The sequence below is a fragment of the Cygnus olor genome, chromosome 11, assembly GCF_009769625.2.
Source record: "Cygnus olor isolate bCygOlo1 chromosome 11, bCygOlo1.pri.v2, whole genome shotgun sequence".
NCBI classification, from domain to species: domain Eukaryota; kingdom Metazoa; phylum Chordata; class Aves; order Anseriformes; family Anatidae; genus Cygnus; species Cygnus olor.
In genome coordinates this window covers 9,942,481-9,963,600 of record NC_049179.1, presented here as the reverse complement: position 1 = coordinate 9,963,600, position 21,120 = coordinate 9,942,481, and the positions used below count along the sequence as shown (strand labels likewise).

At 41.8% G+C, this 21,120-nt stretch overlaps 1 protein-coding gene across 10 annotated transcripts in view; it reads left to right on the top strand.

Moving 5' to 3' along the window:
- The window catches only part of NEO1 (neogenin 1), a 191,536-nt gene that overhangs the window by 10,428 nt on the left and 159,988 nt on the right, over positions 1–21,120 (top strand). The window lies entirely within an intron of this gene.

Here is a 21,120-nt window from a genome sequence, read left to right as displayed (position 1 = left end):
TCAGTTGTGATTCCTGTGGGGTACAAAGCAACTGGGTTGAACTGGTGAACTGAACCTCAAATCACAACGCCTTCAGTGACCTACCTCTGTCACCCGCATCTGATTTTTTGGAACTTGGGCAGTCTTACTGCATTTTAAAAAAAGGGAAGTGAGTTGTAGGTTGAGTTGAAGACTTATCATTAACCCCAAGGTTGAAAATTTATGTGTCTTTAAAAAAAAAAAAAGTGACTTTTGCCATGCAGTGAAACCAACAAATGGTTTTAAGATGCAGGAACACCTTCAAGTTGCTCAGACAGATTTAGCTTTGTCCTGTGGTCTCAGAAAAAGGTAGTTTGGTTTCAGCTTTAGTGATTGCATGCAGGTGTTGTCACTTCTGTCTCATAGTCATATGGTTATTGTCGGGGTTGCCAGCCAACGCACATCTTTGGAAAACTAAAGGCTGGAGGTTGTGTCTTGCAGATCTGCTGTAACATCCTTAGCTGTGGCTTCAGAAACGTGACTTCACTTTTCTCCGCTGCCAAAGGTGCTGCGTGGGTGGGGGATTGTTACCTATACTTACTGCTATGCTGGTGGTTTGGTTTTTTAAATTCTGGAAGCTTTTACAGCCTTTTGGGTAGCACTTGGGAGCTGTAGCAAAGAGGACACCTTTTGCTTCATTGTTTGGAAAATTTCTCTTCAGGCAGTTTTCCAAGAGTTTGATAGAAAGGCTTTAGATGTTGACCAACTGATACCTGGGTGTCTTTGTAGTAGTAGATGTACATTTGATTAGTTCTGCCACCTTTTATGATAATAACTGTTGAGATTTATGCAGTCCCTTATGGCAGTTTGAAACAGAAGCATCCATTCTTGTTCCTTAATTGCTCATGCACTTTCCTGAGGCTATAATGCAGACTTCAGTGGTGTCACCGTAGAAGTAGTTTTTTGAGTCACCATTTTGTGAATCAAAAAATCATCTAGGTTGGAAGAGACCTCAAAGATCACCTAGTCCAACCTCTGACCTAACACTAACAAGTCCTCCACTAAACCATATCACTAAGCTAAATGTTTTTAGAACATAAAAATGTAATAGACACGCTTGTTTTCAAGTCCTTCAGTTTGCACGTATGGGGGGAAAATGGCTTGAAGAAGGTAGCTGAGATGTGCCCTGCAGGTTCCTTACTCCTTGCTATAAATGAGGCCAAAATGCAAGCGTGAGCAAGACCCCTTGAATAGACCATTGGGCAAAAAGCAGCTGTACAAAATTCAGAGCAATTTTTTGTATTGTAACTGATCTGCGTTACAGTATACCAAAGAGCATATATACGACAAAACCAAATCAAGGCGCTCTTAATAGTTGGAAGAAAGCAAGGTGTCACCGAGAAGCACCAAGGGTTTGTGAGCATGGTCTCTGAGCGCTCCTTTCCTTCACAGCCTTTCGATGCAGGGGAAGAGCACTGAGACAACTGTGCTTTTACAAGTCAACCTACCAGAAGGTAACGTTTCAATTCCCTAATTTTTTCTTGAGCAACTTGGTGACTTTGCTTGTGCAAACAGTTTGGCTCACCAGAAAGCAGCACTCAAATTCAGTAACTTAGGTAAGTGATGCACGATGCTTTGTGGTATCGTGCAAGGCTACGCTTCCACGCTGGAGTTTTTGCTTCAATAAACTCCTTGGGGGGAGGTGGTTGCTGTTTTTTTTGGACTAGCTCCTCCCATCCCCTCCCTTTGCGTAAACTCTGCAGTGCCTTTTGCAGCATTTTCCTGTGGTGTTAATGCTGTGCTGCGTTTCACAACTTTGCTATAAAAGCAGCAGCATAGTTCTGGGATAAGTGCTTCATCGCTGTGCCTTTGCCATCCTTATGTCTGATTTTGTGTCTTTATAAAGCTAGAGCTGGGCCTGATTTAATTCCTCTCCTTTACATATGTTTTTGCGCTTGTACGCTTTATTTTACAGAAAACGATCAATAAAATCGTTTATAGTGAAAATCTGTTTAAAAGTGTGACATCTGGCAATGTTGTTTGCTTTACTGCTATTGACTCAAAGGAAATCTGGTGATCAGAAGTGTCACAGAAAGTCTGAACAGCTCTGGTTAATGGGACGGCCATTTGAAATTAAACTTGTAAGATTTCAAGAAACTCTTCTGATAACCTGGAAATACTTCTGAGTGCATTGTTTTAAATATAGTGGAAGATCTTTCTGAAGTTGTACAAGATGGCTTTAGTGTACGAAAATAAGGTTTTTATGTTATGGTCCTGGAATACAGACAAGGCTAAATTTAAATAAGAAGTAGGAAATTGTATATTAATATCGTATTTAAAATTCCTGCTAGAATTTCCATCAAAAGTTCTCTGTGTAAATGTCCTGATGAACTTGTCGACCCTGAGAAGATACCGGGCTCCCTTCAGCATCCCCCGACTCTGCCCCGCAGCGCTTTTGGGAAGTTGGTGAGATGATGGATAACGTCTGCACAAATCTAGGTAAGGGAGGAACACACAAAAAGTACAAGGAAAACGGACAGGATTGGATGCAATCTGGATGTGGAGCATAAGGGGAAGCAGGGAGGAGGTGAGCTCAGCTATAAAGTGCCACAGCTGCTTGTTAGGCAACAGCGCTGGCATGCATAATGTATCGGATGCTGGTGGGGAAGGAGTCTGACGGATCTCCTAGTGTCCTCCTCCTACTGTGCAAATCCACCTTGGGGTGAGATGAGCAATGTGCCATGCTGAGCTTCAGTCTGATGCGCATGAGCAATGTGTTTGTGCACAAGTCCCTTGTACCATAACTCCTGCAGATATCCACCTTTTTAAAAACTGGAAGTTTGTGTATCTCTAGTGCTGATGTAATGCATAAACGTGCATGTGCTTTGTAGAAGTAGCATTTAACTTGCTAAAGCTACAGAACCTCCGTTTGTGTTCTTAGGGAGACGGTTCCTTTTACACTGTGATTTGCTATAAAGCTGTGAGGCTCTGCAAGGACGTGGAGCAGAGCTACGAGGTGAATGAGGCTCCTGAGAATTGGGGTGGAGAGGGGGAGAGTATGCTCCTCCCCATCAAAACTGGAACAGAGCATTTTCACTGTTTCTAGCTATCAGTCATTAGCTCTTCAAGTAAACATTGAAAGGATTTTCCCCATCTGTAAAGGGGAGTATAGTTGTGAGGATCTCAGTAGCTCAGTGTGGTCAGGAAGGTGGGATGGAATGGTTTTATTCAGATACATTTACTTGGCTGAGGAGGCGACCGTGAAAAGCAAACCTGAATGCTGCAGTGAGGTCCTGCTTCTACAGGATTGTTTTCTTTCAATTTGTGTGGGGCTCGGAGCCTTTCTCAAGTGCTCCTCTTGTTCCTCAGTGCAGAAAAAATATTTTTCCTTTCTTAATGCTTTTCTTAAATGTTTTAACCCTTGACCACTCTGGTATGAAGTTGAATAGAAGAATAAAGTTGCTGGCTGTGCCTGCTCTGAAATTTGAAAGGTAAGAGAAGTCTTGCTTCTTTTTTAGCTTATTCTTTTTTTCTAGCATGTATTAGTGCAAGAGCAGAAGTCTGCCATGCCTAATGAACACTTAGAAACTTCGGCTGCATCTTGCAGGAATGCGAGGCCTTTTAATGATGCAGGAATATCACCGAATTCAAGGCCTTCAGTTGTTTGAAGCTCAAAAAAATGCCATTACTGCTTGTAATTTAGAGTGATTACCAGCATTGTGAACCCCAGAAGACGTCCGTGTTCTTTCCTAGGCTTTGGATGTTAAGCAAGCTAGTCTTTCTTTCAGAGGCTCACTCTAATCCTGTTGCTGATATTTTCATTGCTTGACAGAGCAGAGGAATGTCTGAGGCCGCAGCGGGGGGCTGGAGAAAGCTGTGAGCCATCGCTCAGCCAGGATGGAGCTGGGCTTGGGGAGAGGCTGCAGTGCTCCCTGCATTCGAAAAGAAGAGGTTAGAGCCGAGCAGATTGTTCCTCCTAGGATAAGAAGTAATTTACACACGATGCAAAACACTTGGCTTGTGGTGTTAGGTGAGGTGAAGGCTGAATTTGTGCAGTTTTGTTTGCCCGAGACATTTCCTTTCCTGGAACACCGAGGACCAGGATTACAACTAATTGCGTTATACCTGCAGTGACTCTTGCTGTGCCATGCTGCTCTGATAGCAGCTTTGGCTAGCAGTTGCATCAAAACGATGTAAATTCTTAGTGGTGACAAATCCTAGAAAGCCTAAGAACTTAAGCTGTTATTTCTGTTGTGGATATCAAAGGCAAAGCTTTCCAGAATCTGTTGTGGCCGTCTGTGTAGGTGCTTCGTTGATTTTTAATTCACATTTGCACTGGAAATGTGTTCATGGTGAAGAGCTGCCTTGTGGATTTATACAGAGATAGAAATAAATCCCAACTTGTATTTCTTGGCAAGAAAAATACCTATGCTATGAAAATGAAGTGAGTTTCATTACCAAAGACAAATGCAGAACAGTCTCCAAAAAGTAAATGCGTTCAAATGATATTTCTGTCAACACAATTGATTTCACACATGACTTAAACATTAAAATTTACTTTTCTGATGTCTGGGGTTAAACAGCTAAAATATTCTGCTGGAACACTTGAAAAATACTGAGGTGTGGAGAAATGATGTGGAGATGTAGCTCTGTGCTCTTGTTCAGTCGGTGGTGTAGCCCTTTGTGCTCTTTGCTTGAGCAGCGCTATGAATCTTGCCATTAGATGTTAATGATGCCAATATTAAATCAATATTTTCTGTGAAAACTGAGCAGCTAATCAATATACAGATTTTTTTTTTGTGTCACAAATTGATTTTAATACTACTACTTATCTATATTTAGCTTTTCTGGGTTCTTGGGATGTTATTTTAGCAAACAGGTAGAGAAATCTCTGTGATGTGGGTATCAGTTTTGTGGCATAGTAGGGTTCTGACCAAGGGAGTGAACTTATTAAACGTATGCAGTCATTGCAGGGATTTTCCATGTAGGCTAAACAATTCAGGTTTTAATACATTAAAACCGATCGGTTTGTGAGAAGGCAGCACAGCTAGCTGCCTTATGTCTGGGAGGCTCCAAAGAAAGCAATGCAATTATGCTCACTTCACTGGCTCAGAAGAATGCAACCTGTGAATTTGACTCGACAGCTCTTATCAGACACATCATGAAAACATAAGAACTTGTTTTGGTGGATTTGCTCGATGTGTAGGACCTATCCAAACCTATATGTTGCATGCAAACTTTAGGATACACTGTTAATTTGCATCTGTCAGAGATAAAGGGTGATGTGAAGGCAGACTTAGGCTGCTACGTTCATACATAAAGCACAATCCTTAGCACTGAGGGGATGCCCCCAATCTGCAAGGCGTTTCTCCAAATGGAGCAGAGGTGTACTGGAACAACGTGGGTGTTAGGGCCAGGGAAAAACAGGACTGTGACTGGTGGTGGAGTCATGTTGAGATGCCGTACGCAGACGGAGTTGGTTTTGCTCTGCTTCTGTCCTGAGGTGAGCAGACATGAGGCTGCTCCAAGTGGGGAACCTTGCTGGAGGGTTGGTGGCTCTGATGGCCAAAGCATAAGGAACAGCAGGGCACAATGTAAACTGATGAAAATATGATTGTTGTGCTGAAGAACCCAGAACAGGGTAGGTAAAAAGGCACTCACCTGTCTCTTTAGTCATGTCATTTTATACACCTGTGAACCATCAGCATGTTATGCGCTGGTAATAGCAACAGCATTTCACTGCTAGGGACAAAGCTCTCTGAAATGCTGGCTTTTTTTTAGGTCTGACTTGGTTCTCTGAATTTTGTGGCAAGGCGTAGCTGTTGGGTGCTGGGTGTGGGTGCCTGGCACTGCTCATGTCTGGAAGCAGAGGCTGCCCTTGGTTTTGGTACTGCATCAGGGAACCTCACCTCACTAATAATGACTGCCTGATGATGTTAAAGTATGGCTTAGCCTCATCCCCAGCTCTTAATTGCCTTAGTCATATGCACATCTTGCTTTCTTTAGCAGTTTTTGCTACATTTTACAGCGTATTTTTCTTGTAGATCTTTGCATCTCTTGGCTGCTGCGTACCTCAAAGGTGGTGACAACGCACCAGCATCCAGTGGGGTACAGCTGCGCCAGGCACCCGGCCCAGGGGGCTGCCAGTGGCACGGGGTGCTCTGCATGCTCCCTGCTTGCTTTGAAGGCAGGTAGAAATTAAAATGAAACTTGTAAGTTGATTCACCACAGTTTTCATATGGAAATAAATCCGCTTGACTTGTTACTCTGCTGGGTGGATTTTATTGTAGTGTGTTGTTTCATTGTTGTTTTGTGCAGATTACACCATTCTTATGCATATACTCCGATGGTCACACAATAGTTTATTCATATGACTAAAACCGGCATTAATTTGGGGAAGAAATGTAGAGCCACAAGCACTTGTCACTTTCCTCAGTCATTGTGAAGGGCTTGGAATCACTGTGAACTCTTGCACTGTCTTTTCTTGTTCCTCAGAATATTATCCTTATTGCTTGAGCGATGTGTGCAACTTGCATGCGCAGAATCCCCGATATTTCAGTCTTTCAAGCTCCACTTTTACTTTATAAGGAAATCAAAATACCAAATTCCCAAACGTGAATATTCTCACGTGACCGCAGGGTGTAAGGTGACCTCTTTGGCTCCAATCCCAGCCCAGGAATGTATCGTTTCTTTGAGTTAGACTTTGAAACAGGTATTACTTTACAATTTAATTGGCTGCATACATCTCGAAAAGGATATAAACCAGTGGGTTTTTCCAGTATGGAGACAGAAAGGCTTATTTCACAGAAGAGAAGGCATAAACAGGCTGGTACAAGGAACCCTGTGTGAACTGAGCTATACTGTATACTTCAGGGAAAAAAAAAAGTAATTTTTTTTTTGCCTTGTAGGTTTTGGCAGCGTCAAACAAAACAGCCAATGTTCTCCTAGGAAAGCGAAGGAATTCTCTATCTTGAAAACACATTTGAAGACCACCCCCCCGCCTTTGTGCGGGGCTGTGAATGTTGCCTGGTGCTGCTTTGGCTGCAGGTCCCCCTGCGGATGCTTGCCGAAACATCGCGCTGCTCGGGTGCAGACTCGCTGCTGGGGCATTGGCCACCAGCTGCTTTCGAACCAAAGGCTGCTGACAGTTAGAGGAAAGCAACTCCAAATGTTTTGAGTGTAAACCCTTTGTTTTGGAGCTCTTTTCTCTCTTCCCTTGTTTTTAATAACTGCAAGTGATCTAATTAGTGTCCATAGCTGGATCCGAAACCCTTCGCTGACCTATATTCAGATGCCTTTCATCTGCTCCTGCGTGGTTAAGACCTTCATAGTATTATTTAGAAGTAAGGAGCCAGACAGTGCAAGGAGGGTGGATAAACCTCTTAGTTCCTTGCATTTTGTTTTGCTAGTTGTTTTTTTCATTCCATATTGTAGGATTTGTGGCTTATCTTCAATTTTAATCTTGCTTCACTGTTTTTGTCCTTTCTTCTTTGTAATCTGTGGCTTTTAATGTCTAAAAGGTCCTAAATATTTGATCAAAATAAGGCCTAATTCCCATTCTGAAGAGAATAAATCACTTTAAAAGTGGCAGAAAGAGAAACCATATGCAGGCAAAATGTAGTTTGAGGGAAAGATGCAGCATACAAGCATACACAATCAATTACTGAAACGTGGCACTAATGTTCCCTCTGCTCCCTCCTTAGCCACTTTCAGGCTTCTTCTGCAACTTCGGTAGTTTCCATTAATCTCTTTAACGTTAAGAGCTTTGGGCGCAGAACTTTTGTGTGTGCGGTCTCTTAATATCTCATTTTTGTCCTGGTGTCTCCAGTTTTCTGTTAAAGTAGACCTGGAGTATTGTGTGACCAAGCTGGATCAAGACAAATTTCTTAATTATTTTGACTAGAGAACAACAATTCAAATTAGTGTCTCTTTGCTGTTTCATGACTGCAAGCAGGATGTAATAGTAACATGTATACTTCCTAACACTGTTCTAGCAGTGTATTTCTGCTGTCCAAGCTTACAGTAAATTGTCTTTCATGAAAAGCTAAGGGTGAAACTTGGACACGAGGATAATCTTGTCCTGCGAACTGGTGAGCATTGTTATGGAGCTTTGGAGATGTCGAGTGCTGCAGAAGTGATGAGCAGCCTTCATCCTGTGGCAGCGTTAATCACACTGATGAATGCTCGAAGGAGATGACTGATATGGGCACCATCTATGGCAAAGTAGTCCAAATTCCTAGTTATTTGCAGAAATATTTGTAGTCGTGATGGTTTTTGCTTGTGAATTTGGTTATTAATAACAAGTTTGAAGGGGGGAAAAAAGTAGGAATCATCCCTGCTTTCTTTCCCTCTTTTCTAAACTTGAGATCTCATTTTCAGGCAATTCCTGACTCATTAGCTCCTGTTAATTTTGTTTGATTTCTCTGAATATTTTCTGGCGAAAAGGTTAAAAAATATTCTGGCAGTAGATATCTCTTAAAGCTGTTTTTCGTAAGGGAAAAAAAGCTAAGTATTGAAAGTCTTGCCTACTTTAAAAACAAGTTTTCTATTAATGCGTAACTAAACATTCTGGGAGTGCGAGCCTCATATTTAATAGGAATTCTTATGAGCAGGAGGGGATGTCGCTAGATAAGCCCTGGAGGTGGAGTTGAAGCGATCAGCTGGATTCTGACAGGTATCAGGCTTTATGCAAGTGCAAGAAACAGTCATTTCAAGGAAAATGCAGGAGATACTTCACACAACCTTAAAATATTAATAAGGAACAGAAAAATCAGGACAACAGTGTCTTCTGTTCCAGTCTGTAAATTAAAAAGTGCGTGCATGAAGCAGAGATCATAGGACCTTGTGATCAAAGCTTTTTTGTTCTATAGAGTGTTTTGTTCAACAGAGAAATCTTAAATGTGCAGAATACGGTAAACTTGTAAGTCAACAGTATTTAATGTCTCTTTTTCAAAAAAGACAAACAACTTTTCCATGTTTATTTACAGCATTGAAGTTAATTCTCTAGAAGAGCAGCTTGACATGGAACTTTAGTAATTTTATGTAATACTATCAATTACTTCTATGTTATTAAATTAAAAATAAAGGCAGATGGGTTTTAAGCACTATGATTACCTAATGATATATGTAAACTATCTTTCTCGGTCCAGCAGTTAAGGTTTGGTATTATGATTTCAGGATCATCTGGAAAACAACCAGCCCTGCTTTGGGGGAAGATGGCTACTAAGAATAAAATCAGTGGTTTTGGAACAGGAAGGGAACACAAGTAAACTATTTCCTTGTTCTTTGGAACTAATAGTTGGTACTTCTTTCTTTTCCATTTCATCTAAGCACTGCAAGGCTACCACCTGACAAGATTCTGTGTTAAAAGTTCCGGCAACCTAATTTTTTTAATATGAAGTACAGCACTGAAAGTACAAAAATAGATGGAAAATGAGGCTGAGTAATTTTTAGTAAGTAGCTAGTAGTGTATTGTGTAAGATCAGTTGCAGATAAAAATTTAATGATGGACAAAGTGGAAGAAGGGTGATCAAAAAAGATTTGTTGCATGTGCAGACATATTTTACTGTTTTGGAAGGAATTAATACCTTAAAACTGGGAAAACGGAGTTTGGGAGCAAGAAGCAGCATCAGGTTAAACATAACCTGAAAAAATCCTTTTCTTCCTCCCCTCCTGTGTTGGTGATACACTGCATACTACTGTTCTTTCAGACTTGCCTCCCCTGCCCCCCCCCCCCCCCCCGGAGACCACACTGCCTGGAGATGGAATAAGAGAGGAATTGGGAGGCACTGGGCATCGCCCCATCGGGTCATTCTGCTTCCTTAGCGGTGCTGATGCAGCCAAAAGAAAAACCTGTTGTTAGTGAGTCATGGCCAGGTCCGTGTCTGCACGTTAGGAATGCGCTTTTGATATTCTTGGACGGCTTACCTCTCCCCAAGAATTGTTGGTGTTGGAGCTGCGAAGACTGAGCAAACTTCCTGAAAGGAAGCAATTGTAAAATGTCCAGGAAGTTATTAGGAAACGCAGCCTTCTGCTCCTGTCCGCGAGCTGTGCGAAGTGCTCGGGCTCTTTCCGTAGCACAGCCTGAAGAATGGGTTTGTTTTTTAATAACAGGAAGCCTACTTTAGGGGCTGGATGTAAGAAATGTGGCGTTGAGGGCTGTTAGAGCTTGGGCTTCTAAGCACTGTGAGGAGCAAGGCCCGGTGGCTCTTGGCAGTGCGCTGCTCTCCGCTGCTGGCAGAAAAAATGGATCTGATTTTCATTATTTTTCTTGTTGCTCCCATTTTAGCTTTGCATACCAGCTTGTCAGCTTCTGTGTGCTCCTGTCTGGGGAAAGAGGGCAGGAACAGAAAGGACCCAGGGAAAGTGTGGAGGCCTGAACAGGGAGACATAGGAGAGTTCAGCTTGAATCTGTGTGCTGCCATCAAGCATTGCAGGGATCCCCTGTGTTTTCATATTCAAATTTTTCTGTGTCTGAAAACCGTCTCGCTGTTGGTGCTTGCACTGTGCTCTCTAGGAACACTCGCTTTATTAGCAGCAGTGATGTAATGTGGCTTTTGTTGGCTTTTTGTCTTGCTGCTCCCCTGCCCTGCCTCTCACCTGCCAGCCAGACCAGGTTAGTCAGAGGCAGGGAGGCAGTGCCGTCCCCATCTGCGTGTTATCCTCGTTAGGTTTGATTTGTTCTAAAAGACAGGAGTCTTTTCCATCTGATTAAACATGCTTTTATGTTTTTTGTGGAGAGCCAAACTCTATGATAACAAAGAAAATTTTAGATGATTAAGTGTGTTCTGGGGCTGCTGTTAGAGAAACAATTTCTTGTTTTTGTCTTATTAATGTAAATCAGAACTGTCAGCTGCAAGTATGGAGTGACAGGTGGAGCTGGTTCATAACTGAGTTACTAGTGTGAAAGCATAAACTCGGTCTGTCCTCCGTCCTTATGATGATGCTGATGAGGGATAGCTTTTTTATTTGGATGTGGCCATTTGGAAATTTGAAGCGTGAGTTCAGACTCCTACATCTGGTAACATACAAATATCAGGGTGCTTCTTGAGCTTGAGGTTGTTTGTGAGGACAGGTGACAAATAAATGAAGTTTCTCTGGTGTTGAAGGTGTGAAGAAAAGGTGAACCCAGAACAGCCCAGGTGGTACAGAAGCTGTCCGTCCCCCTCTTCTCCCCTGCCCCTTTGTTGGGAGTCTTCCCTGGAGTGATGGTGAGTTGCCAGGTTTCAAAGGAAGGGAGAGGCCAGTCACAGCACCCACGTGAAGTTAGAGGGACTGACCGAGCTCCTTTAAACGTGCTTTGAGTTGGCAGACTCTCCTGGCAGCAATTCCATAACTACTCAGAGAGGGCATGGTGTCTCCGGTGCGCTCGTGCTGGGAGTTGTTGTCCCCAAGGAACGTAGCTGTAATGATGCTTCACGAATTGCAGTTCCGTCTCCAGCATAGCCAGGGCTTTACCCTTTGAAAATTAGCACCCGTTCATTGACTGGTGCTGGTGTTGACTGAGCAGGGAAAGAAGCTGCACTTCTTGGCCAGCTTCAGCCTTGGGAGGGAGCAGACAGCTGTGCTTTGGGTGCTCATTAAAGGCTTTCTTCAAGCTGAGCTGCAGGTGCAGCAAGCTGAAGGCTGCAGCTTAAAGAAGAATATGGGAGGGTGCTGTGGCTAAGCCCTCGCTGGAAGGAAAGGGAAGAAGTCATCCGAGCTGGCTGCAGGCAGCACGCTGGGTGTCTGCCTGGTCAGGAAGCAAGATGCTTGAATCTGCCCTGGGGATCTGTCTCCGTGCACCCCATGCTTGTTGTTGGTGCTGCCCTGTGGACTACAGGCTTATTTGCACTGTTTCACAAAGTGACATTCAGCATTTCTGCTGCTTTATTTCTGCAACAACCCTGGGAAGGAGGAGAGCGGTAGCAGTTCTGTGAGCAATGCAATGAATCTTAGAATTGAAGACTCTTATATTGAATTCTTTCGATATATTATTGGTTTTAAAGTATCATGTGGATTTTTTCATGGCTTTAAAAATTGGAGTTTGATGCAGCCTTTTCCCCCAGAGAGCAGTAATTCTTCCTCCTTGATTTGACTGCCTTCCTATTAATTTCATGGGAACTCTTTGAATTCATTTCTACTGTCAAATGCGTTTAAAATTCACAAATATATACTCAAGAATCTTTGCAAGTAGGGACTGTGTGCCCACCTGTGTATGTACACGTGTGTGCAGCATTAGCCCTGTTTACTTAAAATCAGCTAGAAACAGCGACACGAGTGGCTGAGGGCTGGCACATAGAAGGGTTTTGGACCTGCTTGCTACTTCCATCTTTGACATGCAGATTGTTTTCACTGCTCAGCTGAATTACAGCTTGTGGATAGTTCTTTGGGTGCTTTTTCAGCTGTTTTTTTAATCTGTTCTTACGTGCGGTGTTGTAGTTGTCCATGTCCTCCTGGACTGAGCTAGTTGGGATGTGATTAAACTGGTTTACTTCTGAAGGGAACAGAAAGCTAAGTACATAGTAATGAACTCTAGAAGGCCATTTAACTCACTTCTTTTCCCTCTTCCTGCACATACTCCAGTATAAACTGGAAATTTTGCAGGGCTTGCAGTGAAGTGTGTTTGGATGACACTTATGATACCCAAACCTCAGAGACCTTCAGGCACAGGCAGTGTGAGCAGCGCTTAAATGTGAACGTGCAGGTTTTGTCTTGTCCCTCCTGGCCCCTCTCCTGGGTTTGGAAAGTAATTTGATAGAGTAAAAGAACTTTGAAAGCTATTTTATTCTAGATTAATAATGTAAAAAGTGGTGCTAGAATTTGATCCAATATCTATAGATTTCTGCTGTGTAAGAGTTAGAACAGCCTCTTGAGGACAGTTTAAAATTCACATTTTTAATACTCTCTTAAAGCTGAAAGAATTGTGGAGTCCTCAAAAAGAGTTTTGAAAAGAATTCAATTAGGAATAATTCTGAATGTTCCTGTAGTGTACGTTTCTTCTCATTTCTGTGATTGTTAGAAATGCTTGTCATCTTCAGAACTGCACTGTTTATCCTTGGTGAGTGTAATTGTGGCGTTACAGGAGAGGTGAGACTGTAGCCAAGAGCTCTTGCATTTATAGCGCAGATGGAGTGATCAAGCCCCCTTTCAGCTGAAGTATGGATTTGTCCTTGAATGGGTCTGTTTTGGGCGAGGTTTTGCTACTGTGAGCACCCTCACTGAATCCCAATGAGGTGCCTGGGAGGTGGGGATGCTGTCTGGATTGTAACGTGCTGAGTGTTTTTCACTTGGCTCTCTGAAATGTCATTTATTTCCCTAAAATGTAGCATATTTGCTTACAAAGCTGTTGCAACGTGTAGTCCAGTGATGTTCTATGCACAGCTGAAATTTCTTGTGTTCATGAACATAGGTCTGTGAAACCTCAAAGAGGAGGAGAGAGGTGCAGGGGCAGAAGACAATTCTTCTGCTGTTGGTGCTTCAGCTCTCCTAAGCTCTCCTGAGATATCAGCAGGTCTGGGGATGTGAGGTGGTTTTTAATCCAGTTTCCTTTGGGTTACCCAGCATCAGAGAACTTGCCTTCCTTCTGTTGTAACGGAGCTTGCAATGTGTTGAGTTCAGGGCTGTGGAAGTCAAGAACTGATACCCACATCTACAGATTAGGAATGGAAAGGTAAGCCCTGTGTCCACAAGTACCCGGACAGTTAGGAAGTTGAGAGAGGCCAGCTTGTGTGAGCCAAGATGATCACTCAGGCACTTGAGGAATTGCTGAATCACAGCAAAGACTCCCTCGGATGTGCTCATCTTGATGTCAGCCAGGCTTTGTGAAAACACTGCTGCTCTCATCCCTGGCGATGCAAGCAGCTGGTCCACACTGGTTCTAGTGTCCTTACGTGGCTCCTATCTTGGCTGTGTTACAGGCACCAAATGCGTCGGGTACCGTAATGACGGAGCTCAGGCTAGTCGGGCTCTAAGGAAATGGGCAGCAAACTTTTTAAGGACTATTTTTGGTAATTTTTAAGTAGAGAATGCCTGAACGTAAATAGACTTCCCCATCCACTAATGAAAGGATTGGGGTTTAATTTGACTTGGTGTGTTTTCTGGTTATGCTAAATTACTTTGATGTGGCCCTTGAGGTTATGTATTGGAGCTTTTTGCAGCATACTGGCTCCTCGAGCTTCAAGCCTGCATGGACAAACGTTGTAGAAGGTTTTGTTGGGAAAATGTCTGCATGTGTAGGCAAATGGACAAGAAAAGATTTTGATTTATTAAACTGCATGTTAGTCTGGTAAATATTAACTAAATGTACTTTGGGGCAGGGGTCAGGCTTTTGAATAAAAAGACAAATTTCAGCGTAAAGCAAACTTTTAAATGTGGGATCTAGCTGTATTTAAAGAAAAAGCATCCGGCAACATACAGATAGGAGTACCTGCTAAGCGTGATTTATTACAAATCACTATTTTGCTTAAGGTTTGCTGTGTGTTAAGCTCCCAACAGTGCTAGCATTGGTGATTTTATGGGAGATTTTCCATGAGGGTGAAGTAAACTGTGGAAAGTTGCCAAAATTTTTTACCCAGATAGCTTCGGATTTCTACCTGTTTGTGTGAAATGCCCACAGGTAGTGCTGCTTCGACAGGCTCTGTGCCATGCTTCTCCTTGACCTGATGGAAAGCCAGTATTTCATACGTGAATAGGACTTATGCAGAGGTACTAATTGCTTTAGTCACTTTTATTTGGAATTAAAGTGCAAACACTTGCTTGAATAGGGAATATGAATTATTTGCCTGTGACACTTCAACAATTTACCATCCTCCTCGCTGTGTGAGTCCAGTTCAGGTGAGACTAACACAAAGAATGGCTTCATCCTTGCTCTTGTAGGGGTTGCGAAGTGGAAGAGACCCCTTGCTCAGAGCGTGATGATGGAGTGGGCAGTGAAGGAAAGGATAACATAGCTAGAAGAGCAGCTGGAGCTAAGTAATCTCTCTTCACAGCTTTAGGGATTATAACATAAATATGTTTAAACTGGTATTTGTTTAAATGGGTGAGTCGAGTCATAAAGTTGATACTTCTGTTGCCCAACTACAAGTACCAGAACTTTATCTTTGTTCCACCCTTGACAAAAGAAAGGCCTTATTTGTGTAGTAAAATAAAATCAAACACTCTGAACACCTGCTTTGGAAAAAAAAAAAAAAGAAAAATAGACTTCTATCTTTTTGCAACAAATCTTTTTGGAAAGGTGCAACTGTCTCAAGATCAGCCTGTGGACATTGACCACCTGCATCTGTTTTCCACACTGCACAAATTGAGTGATATGTCACAGTATGAAATGTGTGGCAAAATGAAGTGTCAGATTAGAAAAAAGTACTTAGATTCGGTGCTTTCTTGAATTTCAAGGTAGATGCTCAGAGTGTTCAAACTCTACCCAATACCCTTGAGGAAATCGGGTCACATCCTTAAATACCAGTGGCCTCGCTGAGGCTGCGTGATAAACAATGCAGCTAAAACTCAGGGTTATCTGGGAGAGGCTATTTATTTGAACAAAATGTTCTTACTAATAAATTAATTTAGATTGCAGCCAATTAGGTTTCTGTATTCTATTTCATGCAGTTTGATACTTGGGATTGTTAAAACAATTTTTTATGATCTGCTAATTTGAAAACTTGTTTTTTCCCCTTCCAAGCCATTTGCAAATTTAATAAGGTCAGTACTTTTTTGCTGTTAGAGTAGTATAAAAATACAGAGAGGACAGTGTGCTTATACATAAATGCTGTCTGTGACTTGCATATCTAATGTTATGAATCACAGTTCCAACTTTAATGCAAGTTTTGTAATTCATAACCATTTCAGTGGAAGGTGAAGTCTGTCTGCAGAGAGATGACTGGGTAAAGCTTGTAAGAGCTTATATATGGAGGGTGTGTGATGGCTTCATTTATTGTTTTCTAGAATGATGAATCACAGCGCCCAAGTTGATGGAATAGCATTGCTGCTGTCTGTGTTGGTTGCTTTTTATTTGTTACATTAGGAATCTGCAATCCCCAGGATTTGAAAAGAGCTCACTTGATCAAGATTTTGGCTTATTTTTTGAAGCCAGTTTAAAGACAATAATATTTGCTCTGATTTCAATTTATTGACTTGTTCCAATAAAAATGTTTATTTTATAAAGCATTTCTTTAAATGGAAGAAAAAAACTGCTGGCACTTAAAACTCTTACATCAAGGTCCTGAAGAATCTTGTCCTTTTTTAGCAGCGCTGTGTATGCATATTGAAAGGGGGGAGAAGCTGGTGTCGTAGCAGAAGGGATTTTGGTTCATCTAGCTTGTTGCTATGCCTCTGTGCTACAGAGCTGTATTAATTATTGACAAGACTAGCCTAATCCAAAGTCACTGCAGTCTGAGGCATTAATTTACCGTATAGCATTGTGTGAAGAGAAAAAATAATTTGGTTCTTGTTATACATCTGAACAGTATTTTAGAAGGCAGAAGTGTTTGCTGGATGAAATGTTTTCTATAAAACAGGTTAGGGTGGTTGACTTTCCCCTCTCTCCCTAAAAGAGGAACTCTAGACTCATTGCTATTTTAAATCCAAATTTACCCACCAGTACAGGATCCCAAATAAATTGGTTAGTCATTTCATATCTTCATAAGAGTCGGTTCAGAAGTGTTTCAACTGTTATTTTTGACTAGCAGCAGGATATTCCTGTTTTATATATGGATTTCAGAGTTTCCTTGTTTGAATTATAGTACTTCTTAGCATCCCTATCTGGGATCCCTTAATCCCTACCTGGTAAAAGCTTTTACAAAGGCTATAATGAAAGCATGTTTCAGGTTTTTAATCGGAAATTCATAAAGGATAAGGACAAATATCAGTTAGGAGAAACTGATTTTGGTCTTGGTGACACTTCCATCATGTTCTTTGTAAAATTAGCCTTGTAACATAAAACCAGTAGGTGCTGTAAAGAAGAGAGCTGTGGGTGAGGATTGTAGATGCCCACGGAGATTTAATCCTCAGCCCCCAGTCTTGGAAGAGATGGGGTGTGGAGGAGAGGCAGAATGGCTAGGGATGGTGATGTGATGGGACGAGAAGCAATTTCTGGCAGGGGGATTAAAGAGGAGATGAATAGGAGTCAGGAAATGCTGCCGCCTCTCCTCATCCTTGTGATTAGGTGCTGTTCTGTGATCCTGCTTGAGGGTTGGTGAGGCGTTCCTTAAGGCAGGATGTGGATGTGGCAGGAGGGTGGTTAAAGGGGAGGTGGAAAACGGTTCAGAATTATAATGTCGTCTTGTAATACCTGCTGTGCATAAAGGATCATGGTCCTACTTATCAACAGTTGGAAAGATGCTGGCCTTCTTTGTATCAGCTCATTGATCGTTGTCTTCCTCCCACCCTGAAAAATCTGGATTTCAGCATTGTACAACGTGATCAGAGAAACATCCCATGACACCTGCATACCTTAAATATCGTTCTGCAGAGGTGGTAACGTTATCCTACAGTTTCTTTGCACATCTTTAACTTCTTCGTGTCCTGGGGGACTTCATAAATATCACTTCCTCCAGCAAAGCTGCTGACATGAAGCAAAAGCCATCAATAAATTATTCATATGCTGTTCATTTTCTATGTTTAGGAATTAATGCAGCTTCACTTAAAAATTCTCTTCCATGGCTAAAGTCAAGTAAAATTGCTAGAATTAAAGCTGCATACTAAGTAACATTTTAATTTTCTCTAAATTATTTTATGTTTTAGAACTAGTGGCTTGAAAAGCAATTAAAAGTTGCAAAAACACTCCCACTTTAATGTTAAATGCTGTAGGTAGATCCTGTTTAAAAGGTTTCGTGATGTACACAACTGTGTAGGCTGTTTTTTAGAAAGTCACTTAAATAAAGTGCAGTTGTGTACTGTATGTGAGATACAATTAGTGAAACTTGAATGTGTTTGTGAAACAGTATTGTCAAAACAGGTAATTGTGAAGTTACGAGATGTTGGTTTCATTAAAGAAAAAACAAACCACGCAAGCTGAACGCCAAAACCTCTCTAAAATCCCAAGATTGTGGTTTGATTACTTCTGTCACATTTATGTCATGGTATTTTTGAGAATGTTTTCTTTGTAATTTAGAAAAAAAAGTGTGAAATGATATTCCTTTGCTCATTTTATTAATTACCTGAGAGGCAAAGGCATGTATATATATTTTTAATAGGTTAGTAGTTGAGATGTTACTCTTCACGTTGTCTTTGTAGGTTTTGTTTTTTTTGTTTTTGTTTTAATCTTGGACCGTATTTTTGGACTTGTTATGGGAAATAAGTGCTTTTCTTTAGGTTGTACAGATTCAGTTCATGACAATGTCCAACATTATTCCCCATACGCTTCATTTCCAGCCCTGGAATGCTGAGAACACACTGTGAAAGCAGAGAATTCAGGTCTTTGAAAAGCTAGAAAAGCTGTTTAAAAGCATCCACCCTTTTGCAAGGACAACTGATGAGAAGCAGTGTTAGTCTTGCTTATGGGAAGGAATAATGAAGTGTTGAGGTTTCCTTTTCAGTTACTAAATAAGCACTTTGCGACATCTCAATCGTCTCAATATCACTTTTATTTTTCAGTGTTACTACGACTTGTCATTGTAGTTTGCTTTAAATTATACAAAAGAAAACAGCATCAATATTTAATTGCTGTGAGGGTCCTAAACTGCAGTTGCTATGGCTCTAAAGTATTTTTCCTGTTAGTTTGCCTTGATGTATTTTGCCTTGGGAGCAACATGTAATTCAGTGTAGCTTTTTAAAAACTCTTTCCTTAGTGATTGAGTGTCAGAAAACACAGTCCAAGTGGGTATCAGCGTTTCTTAACTGCATACATTTGTTGGGGTACATAATAGAGCAGAATCTCTTAAGTAAAACTCTGAATTTTTGTGTTTTTTCAACTGTACAGAGTCCAGTAAGCTAGTGTCAGCATTTTGAGACGGATATATTTAGCTGCTGTAGAAATGAAATGCAGTCAAGTGTTTTCTTCCGCTGTGCAGTTTTGTAGTGAGATGTGTCAGATCGCGGACCAGGGTAATCACAGGTGGTGCTGACGGTGAGGAGCTCCATCCAGAAGGACCTCACAGCATCCAGCATGCCAGCAAAAGGCAGCAGGTGAACGTCAGTGTGTGTACTGCTTTGAGGAGAGCTCAGTGCTGGCACGCAGAGCCACGGGTGCCAGTTCTTTCTTGCCATTAGCGCAGTGTGCAGCGGCAGCCAAAAAAGTCGATCAAGTGCAGTGCCTCATTCAGCAGGGAGAGGTACTGAGAATGTTATCAGCTACTCCATAAAACACTGGTGTGGGCAGCTCTAGTCTCTGCATCTCGGGAAGGAAGTGAGAAAAGGGAAAAGCTCTGAGTAGTTTGTTTGGGGAGGAGGAGGCTGAGGCTGGAGAAGGCGGCTGGTGAGTACATGATACTCTTCATCAGACCTTGAAGTGTTACAACTACAATTCACTTGGGAAAACTCACAGGTTGGTTAAAAATGGATTATAGGAGGAACTGTATTGTACAATGGGGATTTAAATTGTGGAACTTGCTGCCCCAGAACGCGAGGCAGACATCACATGCAGACAAGGTTAGACTTGTTGATGAGCAACAGGTCAGTGAAGGGACAGCAGAAGTCTGAGCAGCCATTTACCCCCTACAATTCCCATATAACAGCTGTAGGTGCTGGAGGAGAACAAGGAGAATGTACTGTAGAAATGGCCAGGCTTATGTGTATTCATTAAAAAACATTCTGCTGTTGCCCTTGGTATCTGGGCTGTAGATCTCACATAGTGTGGTATTATGTTTTCTTCACTAATGTGGAGACAGCTCTAGGAAAAGCATCCTTCTTTAACAAAAACTAAACTTCCAGTTGAATGTTGTGTGCATTTTTCTGCTTTCTATTCTGCTATTGCTCCTATGTCTCTCCATTCAGGGAGCTTTGTACCTTGCAAGTTCTGAACTGTTGTGACACGAGGTGCAAGATCTCTGCTGTAAGGAAAGGTTTGTTTTTGGGGAGTATACTGCTATGTGCTAACAGAAAGAGCAGGAGTATCCCTCCCTCAGCGTCATGACTAGGAACGTGAGCTGTTGATGTGCTACCAAATCTGCAGTCTTTTTACATTCGGTAGCTGTGAACTAACAGTTACAGGATTTATATATGACTATTTCCTAGCAAACCCGAAACAGCTGTGCCTGTACAATGCAGGGTGTTCTGCGATGGCAAATGCATCTTGAGAATCTTGCAGGTTTGAGCAGAAGACCACCCTGCTTGGCCATCCAGTCAAGTGGATAATTACTCATCTCAAAATGTGAAATCCAGAATTAAAGCTTGTGGACAGAGGTAACAAGGAATTGAAATACGCTCTAACATTTTATGGCGTCATTCTGTAATAACTGTGGTTGAGTTGCTTTTTAATTTCCTCAATAAACGTTAGGTCCTAGGAGGTCTTCTGAAGAGGTTTTCTATATTGCTTATTTTTGTAGCTTTCTGCTCAAGTCTTCTTGTTTTAAGTTTGGCCTGTGCTGTAGCTGATCGATCTGAATACAGATTTATAGTAAGTTTTTACCCATATCATTGGCAGAATTCATGGTTCCTGTTGTATTTGTGTGACAGTCTGACTGTAGAGGGAGATATGGCCCATGCTCATCCACTTGTCCTGGCAGCACTGGAGTGTTGCTCAGGGTGTGAGTTTCCTTAAGTGTTGGCAGAATAACTCCAGTGTCTGAAAGCTAACGTTATAGGGAAGACATGGGACTTCTTTGTGTTTTCATTTAAAGTTTTTGAAACCTCTGCTATTTGCAAGTAAAACATACTTTCTGCTCTTCTCAAGGTGTCTAAGCTCAGTGCAAAATGGATCAGTGATAACTTCCATCTACAAGAAACGCAAATTTGCTCAGTAAAAGATATATGAGTGAGGTTATTGACAGAAGCAAGCGGAGGAGCTGGAGTTGGAGTATGGGATGGCCTGATTGCCAGATACTTGTGTTGAACACCTCTCGCAGGGGACTGACGTGGGTCTGAAATGAAGCTATTTCATCTGAACCTTTCAGGCTTTGAGCTCTGCTTGGTATACAGTGTCTTTAAAAGGATGAGATAAATATCAAGTGATTGGTAGTAATAGTATGGTGGGTTTGAAACAGGGCTTTTAAATCGAGACAGGAGTCAAAAGAAACTTGCTTTCTGGAA